Raw genomic sequence first — 12,543 nt, 5'->3', positions numbered from 1 at the left:
GCACACATATACACATATATGCATATATATATATGCATATGCATTTATATATATGTATGTGTATGTATAAAAAAAACAACAACACATTTTCTTTTTTAAACAGCTACTTTTAAAACTGTCATTCTTTTTCCCCATGGGACGCTCCCCGGTACGCTTACCGGTGCGCGTACCGGTGCGCGTACCGGGCGCTCACCCCGCGAAAATCCAAAAAAAATGTTCTTTTTTTTTTTGCTCCGCGGGGCCCTTTTATGGCCCCCACATCAAACCTAGGGGGTCAAGGGGGGTCTACTCTGCCCCCTTATGGTCATTTCCCTCTTTGTTTTGGCCACCTCTCGTGTCTCGATCCTACCGAGACACAAGATGGCGGCCGCTCCGGACTGTTTAGAATGTTTACAGACACCCCAGAGCCAATCAGCTTTCTGCGCGCAAGTCGCGTGGCGCGCCCGGTGCGCGTACCGGTGCGCGTACCGGAGCGCGGCTATAGATATATATATTTTTTTGAACCTTAATTACTCAAAATCCACTGGAGCACATATCTTGAGACATAGCAAAGGCACATCGGGCTACTAGTCCCTACAATTTTGCCAAGTTTGGTGGAAATCCATTCAGCCGTTCGGGCTAAAAGTGAAATCGACCGCCCTATGGAAATTAACATGGGGAAAATGCGTTTTGGGACCCCCCTTTTATCTCGGCCCCCGCTTGACGAATCCCCCCCAAACTTTCAGGGAAGGACCGGAACGCCGCGAGGCCATTTTGAGGAAATCTTCAGGCAGATTCGTCAACCGGCGCCAAAGTTATTCCAAATAGAATTTTCAGATTTAACATTGAAAAAAATCCTAACTATAACTACCTACTGGCGACCGCCAGTAGGTAATATATATATATATATATATATATATATAAAAAGGAATCCCGACCGCTTCTCACTGCGGTCTAAACGGGCGTAGACCTCCTCTCCACCATTCAATCAATTAGATGTTAAATCATCGAAGCCACAACACCGATCAAAGTGTCAGCAGTACAATATTTATTTTCAGAGGTGTGTCAGAGCAAGTGCCCTCCCTGACGCGTTTTGCTCCGCGAACGGAGCTTGGTCACATGACGCGGCAGGAGTAGGCAAAGCATTATATGGAAATTAAAAGCCCAAACGCCTAAAGAAACAGGACGCATGGGTAAAATAAGATAGCAAACAAGCAGTAAAGCAAAAACATGTGACAATTAAGATCAGATAACTTTTAAATAATCTGAAGACACAATTAAAGCATAGTGCTTATGAATGAAAAAGCAAAACAAACCAGTGTAAACAGTAGTGACTTGGTTAAATCCATTCAGATTAAAAAAACTGTTTATACTAACATTGTAATATAGTAAATTGCGGATTATAGACAATAACATTTACAATCCATATCAAAGTTGCATGTAAAAATAGTATAGACAAATAATTTGCAAGTGCAAAATATAACTATATGACCATGCAACACTAGCCTTCACAAATAGAGTATAAATGATCAACTCTTGCATGTCAATTTCTCAAAGTACTTGAATGCTAAAGTGCGAGTGCTCAAAAAATGTGATCATCACATTCAGATGTTAGATACATGTAATGTTAAAAATGTAGGCGGTTGAAAACTCATTTGAAAACCTGCAGAAAAGTGTACACTAAATACTAACAAATAATCATCATGTGTATATATATGTATGCTCTGAAATACATTAGAATAATGGCAGAAGGGTGACTTAAAGAGATCAATGATTCAAAAAATCAACACAGTTACAAAAAGTGGTGTAATTCATCAAAAGCATTTAAACCGTTAGGAGATCTGGTGTCGAGCAGTAGTATAAAATAGGCTTCTCTTTGTCGCAAAAGTTTTTCACGATCACCACCTCTGCCCGGATTGGCGACAGAGCACAATAAAGTATATTTAAGATCTTTAAGTTTTTTGTCGTGCACTGCCTTGAAGTGGCGAGCCACTGGATAGTTCATGTCAGAGGTTACTATTGCTCGAATATGCTGCAAGATGCTTTGGTTGGCTTGCAGCTTAGTGCTGCCAATGTAAGAGAGTGAGCATGTGCAGGTAAGTTGATATACCACAAAATCGCTGCGACATGTAAGATGTTCTTTTATTGCAATGGGTCTCTCACTGAAGGCTGATGTGTAGTGTGTGCCGTTAACAGCAAATGTGCAGGCACGGCACGAAGTACACCTGAAAAAACCTGGTTTGTTAAGCCAGGAAGTTTTTGGTTGGAGCTCAGGTTGTGTTCTATCCAATAGATCTTTCATAGAAGGAGCCCTCCTAAAGGTGATGGCCGGTAGCTTTGGTAAAAATATATATTTTGAACCAAAGTTTTTTCCGGCGCGCTTGCAGATCGCCACAGCATGTGCCAGGTGCACAATGCACGGACCAGAATTTGCAGTGCTAAATGGTTTTATTCGCTTGTCGGCTTCATAATGTTTCGGCACTCAGGTGCCTTGCTCACATGACAGCAAATAATAGTGAGGGTGCCATATTTAAAATGCATTTACTGTGCTGTGATTGGGCTCTTGTGATTAGTAATAGAAAGCGGACTTCATATAATTAAATGTCAAATAAATTTGATCACAATTCTATTGAGATAAACAGCAGACTTGATATAAATAAATGTCAAATACATTTGATCACAACTCTATAGGTAAAATACCCTTCGGTTCTTACTCACTTCATACCTTCATTTAAATTCATGTAAATATGTCTACTTATCCCCAATTACTAATTTGGTATGGAGCCAACAGCACAGAATACATATATATGTTCCTAATAGTGCAATAACGTACTAAATAAGTGCATAGTGCTGAAAAATAAATAAACACATCTGAATGCCCCAGATCCACAATTCTAAAATACCCGACTGGGCCCAGTCTGTATAGTAGATAAAACGACCAACTCTAGTTTAACAAACTATTCATCTTAATAACAATAATAACATCACTAATATTGCACGTATGTGTCTCATAGCTGAAACTATATCAGGCCAAATTTCCTAAAATATCACTTATCTGATATTTATCAAATTAGTCACATTGTATGGGAGTAGGCAGATTACAGCCATGGATTTTACAATTAATCAGAACATTGAAAACAATATTGATACTGTTAAACTCATCTACATACATTTTCATACAATACAAAATGATCTGATTGATCCAGAGTATCATAATCGTTACTCGCACTGTAACATGGAGACTCTTGGTTGTGTAATATCATAAAGAGACCATCTCCTGAATATCAGAATTGTCTTTCCTCTTCATTTTGTCATATCTTATTGGCAACTGCTTATCTTTAGATTCTGTTGAAAAAGTAGATATAAAATTCCTATTATATTTATACCTGGCTAACTGGCACCATTATTTTCATCAAACAACTCGTACTATTAACCACAGATGAGAACCGTATCATACTGCGTTTGTATTAAAATAACATGGTCTATAACTGATCAATCAATATATTTCAAATATTAAAAGCATGTATACATTAGATAAAATCCAGAATGCAACTTGAATCATTACCTAGGTGTAATTGTCTACTACCTCATTAGTCTGTATCTGGTACCTTTTTATGCTTAATGCAGACAGGTATACAAATCTTCAGTTACATTTAACCCGTTGGGCTGTTTGCTATTTAGTTGGAGAATGTATTTTGTCTCCAACTTTCTGAGATTGGCCTCTCTGTCGCCCCCACCACATAGTATTTCAGATCTTTATTGTTACTGTTGTGGTGGGTCCTGAAGTGACGTGCTACAGGATAGGTATTATCCTGTGATGTTACCGCTCTCAGGTGCTGCAGGATTCTTTTGTGGACAGGCAGCTTAGTGCTGCCTACATATTGGAGTGGGCATGAACATTCAAGAATATAAACAGCAAATTCTGTTTTGCAAGTTAAAGTTTTACTGATTTTGTGTTCCCTACCTACAAACCCATCCTGATAGCTCGTGCGATTCATCCCATGTGTACAAGCCTTGCATGTTTTGCATTTGTGAAACCCTCCTCTGGTGTGGTACCATGCTGTATTAGTTAGCACCTCAGGGCCCGTCTCAACCAGTCTGTCCCTCATATTAGGTGCCCTGCTGTATGTTATTGAGGGCAATTTAGGTAATGTATGCCCTATAATATTGTCCTTCGGTACAATGGGCCACCTCTTGTTGATAATTCTTCTCACCTCTTTGTGCTGAGATGAGAAGCCCATGATGATTCTAAACGGGTTTGGTTTAAAGTTGGGTTTCAACAAGTTAGTTTCTACATTGGTTGTCATGGGTAGGCTATCTTTAACCAGCAGGTCCTGGCGATTTAGATTTTTGGTTTTGTGAATTGTCAATAGTTTTCTGAGAGTACCCTCGCTCCCGGAAACTTAAATCACTAGCATTTTGTGCTACTGTTAGGTCTTTTTCAGTGCTACACAATCTACGAAGTCGCAGCATTTCACCATAAGGTATGCTCATGATCAGGTGTTGGGGTGTGAGCTACTTGCATGGAGTGCTATATTTTCTGCTGTTTGTTTGCGCAACAACTTGGCTTCCAGTTTGTTATTCTGTATATACACCAAGGTATCCAAAAATGGAACCTGTTGATGGCTTAAATCCCCTGTGAGGTGTATGTTAAGATTGTTGTCATTCAATCGGTCAATAAATCCCAGAGCCTCCTCCCTGCTCCCCCTCCACACCACAAATAAATCATCAATAAACCTGTTCCAACTGATGACATGATCTTTCATTTCTTGGTGAAAATTCGTTTGGAGGACCAGTTCCTCCCAGGCTCCCATGTGCAAACATGCGAAGCTAGGGGAAAAACTGGCCCTCATAGCTACTCCTTGTAATTGTCTAAATATCAAATTGTTGAACATGAAAACATTATGTTCGAGGCACAATTTAAGCATGCAAATCAACATTACGTTATGGTCATGGAAACAGGATCCCTCCTCTCTAAAAAGTATTGAATTGCTGCAATGCCATCTCCATGGCGAATACTAGTATAGAGGGATGTAACATCCAGGGAGATTAGCCAGTCCCCCTCTCGTACCTGTATATTGGACAGTTTAGACAGGAAATCCCCGGTGTCCTTGATGTAGGAGTCCAATCCTTTCACATAACTTTGAAGAAAATAGTCCATGTATATGGACGTCCTTTCCAATAGACTTCCCCTGGCTGAGATAATAGGTCTGCCAGGGGGATTGTTCTTGTCTTTATGCACTTTGGGGATAAAGTACATGGATGGTATTATAGGGAAATCCGTTTTTAAATATTTGTATTCCTGTTCAGATAATAGTTTTGCCGATTTCCATTTCCATAATGATTTGTGATATTCCTGTTGCATGTTTTTAACTTCATCACCTTTGAATCTCGAATAGTGTTCTCTGTTATTCAGTTGATGAAATGCCTCTTTGTCATATTCAACCTTGATTTGGAGCACAATATTACCGCCTTTATCACTAGGGCGTATGATGATATTGTTATTTTCCTTTAGTTTTTTGACCAGTAATTCATAATCCTTCGTTCGTTGATCATATTTAAATTTTGCTTTACTGATGTTACCATGCAGTTCCTTGAGATCACTGACAATACTTTCGTGGAATACATCAATAGAGTCCCGTGGCATAATAGGGCAGAAAGTTGACGGAGGTTTGAATGGAGTAAGAGGTTTTGCATTTGATGTTTTCATTGCTGTCATGGGGGAACATGGTATTACTTCTGACCCGCTTTGATTTAAAGTGTCCGTATCATCACCCTCATTGGTCCACATTGTGTTCAATTCCTGTGTCAAGGAAGGAATCACCTGTATTGTGTCAGTTGACTTGTCCGTTTCTTTACCTTTCATTTCATGAAATTTTCTCAGTTTGAGTTTGCGAGTGGCTTTGTAAAAATCAGTGCGAGTGGCAGCATAGTTTAAATTTTTTTTGGGGCAAATGAAAGACCCAACCTCAGGATGTTTTCTTCTTTGGTAGTGAGGGTCAAAGACGTAAGATTGACAATCGTCTGGTGTGCATGGCTGCTTATTTCATCTTGTGCCATTGTCCCCTGCCCCTCCTTTTCGGTTGAGCATTGCTTGCCTGCCCTTGTACTTGCCCTCGCCCTGCGTCTCCTCCTGCGGATATAGTTTTTCCATTTTCTCCGTAGTATTTTCGCGTCCCCGGTCTCAGGGATTGGAGGCGCTCCTCGCATAAAAAACTAATTTCCTCACCTGGGGATGGCTTTTTCCCAGCTTTTTCTGCCCTAATTTGTCTCATCTCCGAATCGGTATCGCTTCCTGGTCCAGAACTGAAGTCAGATGCTCCTGGTTCCTCAGTGTTATGCTGTGCTTGTTTGGGAAAAGCACTGCCCCGTGATTTTGTATGGGAATTCCCGGTGGCCCCGCTGGTTGCTTTGCGTATTCCATCATATTTTCTCGAGAAGGTGAAGATCTGCCCCAGATCGTAGTCTTGTCTATCTCTGGCAAATTTGTACGTTTTTCTCATTATTATTTTTTCTTCTTCCTTCTTCAATCGGGCAGCCATTTCCGCCAGGAGCTTAGTTCTTTCATCCTCTGTGCCAAGGGACTCCAACTCATCGTATAGTGCCGATATTTCATCCGGGAGCTTGGTGCGGTCGATCTCCGCATATTTTATTAACACCAATACCTGTCGCCTTGAAGCCTCCAAGTTAATCTCTGCCCACTCCTTCATCAAATCCAGTTTAGGATTTTCATAGGTGGGTGATGTTAGAATTCTTAACCCTCTCGGTATTCGGTTCACTTCTATATATTTTTGAAGGGACTCCACCATTTGCCCTGTTCCTGACGGGACTTTTTTTCCAATAATTTCATTTTGCTATTGAGTGTATCCGTGCTCGGTCCCGCTTGTGGGTCTGAGGCATTGCGTGTGTTAGTTGTATCCGTAAGGGGCTCATCCGAGAACATTGTTGTTGCTCGCGCCTCCCTAGCCCTCACGCTGTCAGCCGACATGTTGGTAATGCGAAAGCATTTTCGTGGACAACACGTTTGTTGAGAAATAAAACAACAAAATTAACGAGCTCTCTGCCTCGGATATCGGAGATTTCTCCTACCGGCGCTGCGATGCTCGTCTCGATCCCGCTGCCTCTCAGTCGCGCTGCAGGCGTGGTGTTCTCGAGGGCTCCAACTGCTTCCGGTTTATATATATAGTTTAATAAAACATCTTGCCTGAGATTTCTGGGTGGGTCACTATTTCATTGCCTTAAATGAGGTTGCAGGAGTTTGTGAGTCATTGGATATATATATATATATGTATGTATATATATATATATATATATATATATATCTCCAGCGACTCACAAACTTCTGCAACCTCTTTTACACTGATGAAAGAGTGACGGACCCAGAAATATCTTCTAAGATGTTTTATTAGACCTTTCTACTCAGACGAGAACGCTTTAGGGCTACAGACACCCTTGTTCAGATGCGGATCACAGTCCACCATTACTTTTTTTTTTTTTTATAAATCTTTTTATTTGCAAAAACCGAAGCAAACACCAGTGTAACTTCCAAGGCATGCAGGTAATACATAAGTACATTGAAGAATCATCGGGACTACAGCTTCATTAAGGTCACATTCAGAATTCAGGAGAAACAACATTAACCATGTTCACAGATTGGTCAGCTCCTCATCACAGGCAATACATGGAGGTTCACAGATATTTCCCCTATAGTCTTTCCACTTAGACCATACCGCCACCCACTTCCGTGGCCACCCCCGAGCCATGTACACCGTCTTCTCCTGAATCATGATCCAGTCCATGTCCTTTTTCCAAGAGCCAAGAGTAGGTGGTGCCTCCGCCCCCACAGTCTCGCAATATTCCGTTTCCCACAATTACTTTTTAAGCATTTCTACATGCACACCCCCCTCCGGGTTCCGTGTCACATGACAGTTACCAGGGAAGACAGACTTATCCATAGATCACTAGCACATTTCCCATCGGCATCCCTATAATTGCTATAGTTATAACTTGTTATATTTTCACTGTATTTTACAAGTTAAAAGCATGATCATTAAATACAAAATCACAATTTTATAAAAAAATGCGTAACACAGTATGACTGTATAAATGCATTTAAAATATCACCATCAATGGCAAGCTGAAGGAAAATCACAATCCCTATCAATGGAAAATAGCTATTCGAGAGGAGACTGCATTATGATTTGTCTAAATACCTATTCTATTAAAGTTCATGTTTTTCCTAAACTATACAGCTTGTCATTCAAATAGAAATGTGTATAATGCATTTTCGTTAATACTCCACACATATATATATATATATATATATATATATATATATATATATATATATATATATATATATATCACGCTCAAACTTTTCACGGTCCAGAGAAAAGATACAGCACTCAAGGAGGGGTTATGAGTCATGGAAGGGTTTATTGTCGGGGAAAAAAGCACAGATGCGTTTCGGCGTAAGCCTTCGTCAGTGTATCAATCGTGACTCAGAAACAGCATGATGATAAAGTTTCTTAACAATCATTGACAACAACATAGGACTGAGCCCTCAAACATCACTATGGATGCCATCTTAGAATGTTGTTATTTCTAGCATTCATCTACATACGAGAAGCAGTTTAACATGTGCTAAGATTGTTCGTATGTGTATATAGAGGGTATACTAAGTATATTGATATTCATAATGAATTTAACGGAAATAGAGCCGTGGATCGGCTAATGTCCTATGTACATGTTGTCTCATCATGATTAAACTTTTTATATGTACTGAAAAAATAGTGATAAGTAAACACTGCAGTTCATCAAAGAATAATAACATCACAATTCATCAAGATCAATCATCATCAATTCAAAATGCGGAATGTTCGAAGTATATTACTGTTAAATTTAGTGACATTCATAAAATCAATGTGTTCTTTTCGTACAGCTAGAGAGGTTGTGTTTCCTCAATATCTTAAATGAAGGATGTTTTCTTGTCATTGTACACCAAGTTCGATTCAAATCACAGTAACTTGGTTTTTCAATGGTATACTAATAGTCCTGCCATAACTACATAAGTGGTAGATAAATGTAGGGCAGATTCCAATGAAAACCAAAGGTACAGAACAGCAAGACAGAATAGCAATTCAGAATGACAGTTCATAAGAGGGGGCAGGACAGTGAGGGGTTAATACATTAAAACAGAGAGTCAAAAGAAGAAATCACTATCTCTATTCTGTCTGTATATTTATATATGATCATAACCATTCCCATCCTATTCCTTACCCAATTAAGACTCTTAAACTAAAGATGTTACGAGTCGAAGAATGGCATGCTAGAGGAGATTCCTCTGTATTGTCTTTAAAGGAAGGTAATTCCACAGACTAGACTAGTAGTATAGTATTATTTTCCTAGATGGAATGCCATTTCTTCACCACTGTTGAGTCCTCTTTTAATGTTTGGTGGACAAGTCAATAATGTACCTTGATTCTAACCTGCGTAATCTTCTCAGGCGATCGCCTCCTCTAGCATTGGCTGGGACAATGTCCAGCCCAAAAAACTGCGGTTTATTGCGATCTTTCCCATGTTCTTCATCAAAATGCCGTGCAACCGGGTAGGCGGGATCCGCTTTTTCGATTGCACGTAGATGTTCCAATATTCTCAGTTTGAGTTCCTTAATTGTGCTGCCGATGTAGCGAAGGTCACATGGGCAGAGCAAACAGTACACTACAAACTGAGAGCTGCAGGTTATGAATTTCTTGATGGGAAGAGTTCCCCCTGTGTCGGGTATGGTATACGACAGCACTCTTCTGCTGCCTACACAAGCTTTACACCGCCCACAGGGGAAAAAACCTTTAATCTGTTTTAAGGTGTTGGACTTAGATATCGGTTTCTCCAAGTGACTGGAGACCAGTATATCGCCCAATGATCTTGCTCTACTAAAAGTTAGTAAAGGATGGGCAGGTAAATCCTCCTTCAATATGCTGTCCGTTTGTAATATATGCCAGTTCTTGTTAAGCATTGCTCTCAGGTCATTGGCACCTGACGAGTAAGGGGTAATCAATCGGAACTTCCCTTCAGTGGCGGCACCTTTTTTAACTCGGCCAACACCTTGATTTTTTGTGGTCAATAATGTTGCCCTCTGTATCCCTCTAACCTTCTTCAATGTTTTGTTAAGAAGTTTCTCACCATAGCCTCTAACAGAAAAGCGTGCTAAACATTCCGAGGCAGCCGTCTCAAAATCTGAATCCCTAGAGCATTTTCTTCAGAGCCTTAGCAGATCTCCATAAGGAATGGTCTTTATGAGCTGGGGAGGATGGCTACTGCTGGCAAAGAGTGTAGAATTGCCAGCAGTTTCTTTCCTATAGAGGGCAGTGTGCAGCTGGTCCCCTTCGACAAACACCTTCCGATCCAAGTAATCCGCTGCCACCGGAATAATTGAACCCGAGAAATGCAGATTTAGGTCATTGGTGTTAAGTACCCTGATGTATTCTTCAGCTGTGTTTGTCTCACCGTTCCAGACGATAAATAGATCATCGATGTAATGGTGCCAGCATACTACCTCCCCTATATCTTGTCCAACTTTACAGATCCTGGGCACATGCTCCTCCCACCAGCCCACGAACAAGTTTGCGTAGCTGGGAGCGAAGCATGTGCCCATCGCCGTACCAGACCTTTGGATGTATAGTTGGTCCTCAAAGAGAAAGCTATTATGAGTTAGACAAAATTCCGTGAATTCAAAAATCATTTCATTGTGTTTAGCAAATCTCATCTGGCGCTGTTCTAAGGAATGTCTGATTGCCTCCAGGCCATGCCCATGTTCTATACAAGTGTATAGGCTGTAATATCCAGCACCATCAACAGATATCGTGGGCTCCATACTGGTTCCTGTATCTTGATTAAAAAATCACTATGGACGCCATCCTAGAATGTTGGTATTTCTAGCATTCATCTACATACGAGAAGCAGTTTAACATGTGCTAAGATTGTTCGTATGTGTATAGAGATGGTATACTAAGTATATTGATATTCATAATTAATTATATATAGATATATATTTCTCACCAAAAGTCAAATCACGCTGCACTTCCACCACTTTGGTGGTGGAAGGAGTATTGGTTTGCTGGAGAAATAAACCGTTTGTAAAATCCACCCCCTGGGAGAGTGCTAGGTGATTTGTCTTTTGGTGAGAAATGGAAATCTGAGGCTAGTCCTGCCTCTCCACGTGCACCAGCTGTGCAAAGTGCACCCTTCGTGTGGGACAACATTGGTGACAAAATATATATATATATATATATATATATATATATATATATATATATATAGATATAGATATGGGGCATACAACGTCCTGGCATCCGTTGAGAAAGACGAGACGAACCCATGAATGGTGCAATACTTTTTATTGGAGCCCAAACACCACACCGACCATAACGCGCTTCAGCCCGCGAAGGGCCTTGATCACATGACAAACGCTGAACAGGTGAAGTGACCCTTTTAAAGTGCTAGCGTGCCTGTAAACCTAGGTAGACATAAAAGATAGACTCATGGCAATTCCTCCATAATACCAAACACCCCCGTTAAGCGCAATTTGCAATATGCAAACACATACTGGCTGATAAATACAATAAATACAGGTTGTTAAAAAAGCGCACAAAAAAAGCTTACAATCTTTAAAACTATAAAAATGGAATAAAGACATGTAAAAACTATAACAACATGCAAAAACAATAATTCAGTTCATTGTATATCTATATGTTCTCATGCTCTATCCCACTCATTGTTAAAGCAAAGTAGTATTGATGATGTGCTAACCTATGGTATGTACACTCATCACAAGAGAGCATAATTTGTCCTGGTAATCAGATCAAACCATGTTATGTCTTCGCCCTCTTGTGTTTAACGTGTCCTATTCGTGTTTGCAAAGCAAATGTGCAATCAGGGAGCAACAGAGCCCAAGTGGGCCGTATTCCTTGTGCAAAATGGCAAAATAAGTATGGTAACGTACAAGAATTGCACAATTCGTGAAACCTTACCACGCTAGATCAAACCCAGTGTAAAAATACTTGAAAGAAAGTGTCACACTTAAGACTAAATACATATAATGATAAATATTAAAATATTACAATCAGTTAATGTGAGAAGCAGCAAATATATACATATACAGTGTGGTTAATAATTACAAAAATTATTATTATTATTTCAAGACAACAGGTTGAATTCATAGGTGGGTATACATATCTTCACTAGAGTTCATTCTGTTAGGGATCTTAATTTCGAACAGTATTATGTGACGTGTTTCTAGTTTACGCAGGAGGGCCTCACGGTCATCCCCTCTCCTTAGGAGAGGAACTGTATCAATCAGAAAATATTTCAACCCTTCCGGATTCTTGTTGTGAACCTCCTCAAGATGTCTTGATTTTGAATTTGAATTTAAGGGTATTTGTTGAGCGCTCATTTACCAGGCGGTTTCATGGCGCTGTTGAGGAGGAATCCTAAGTTGGGTGGCAAGCGGTTTAGATATTTAAAGCCTGTGAGAACAGAATGATTTTCAGAGTGCTACGAAACTCC

The sequence above is a fragment of the Lissotriton vulgaris genome, chromosome 5 (genome assembly GCF_964263255.1).
Source record: "Lissotriton vulgaris chromosome 5, aLisVul1.2, whole genome shotgun sequence".
NCBI classification, from domain to species: Eukaryota; Metazoa; Chordata; class Amphibia; order Caudata; family Salamandridae; genus Lissotriton; species Lissotriton vulgaris.
This window is presented reverse-complemented; position numbering follows the sequence as displayed.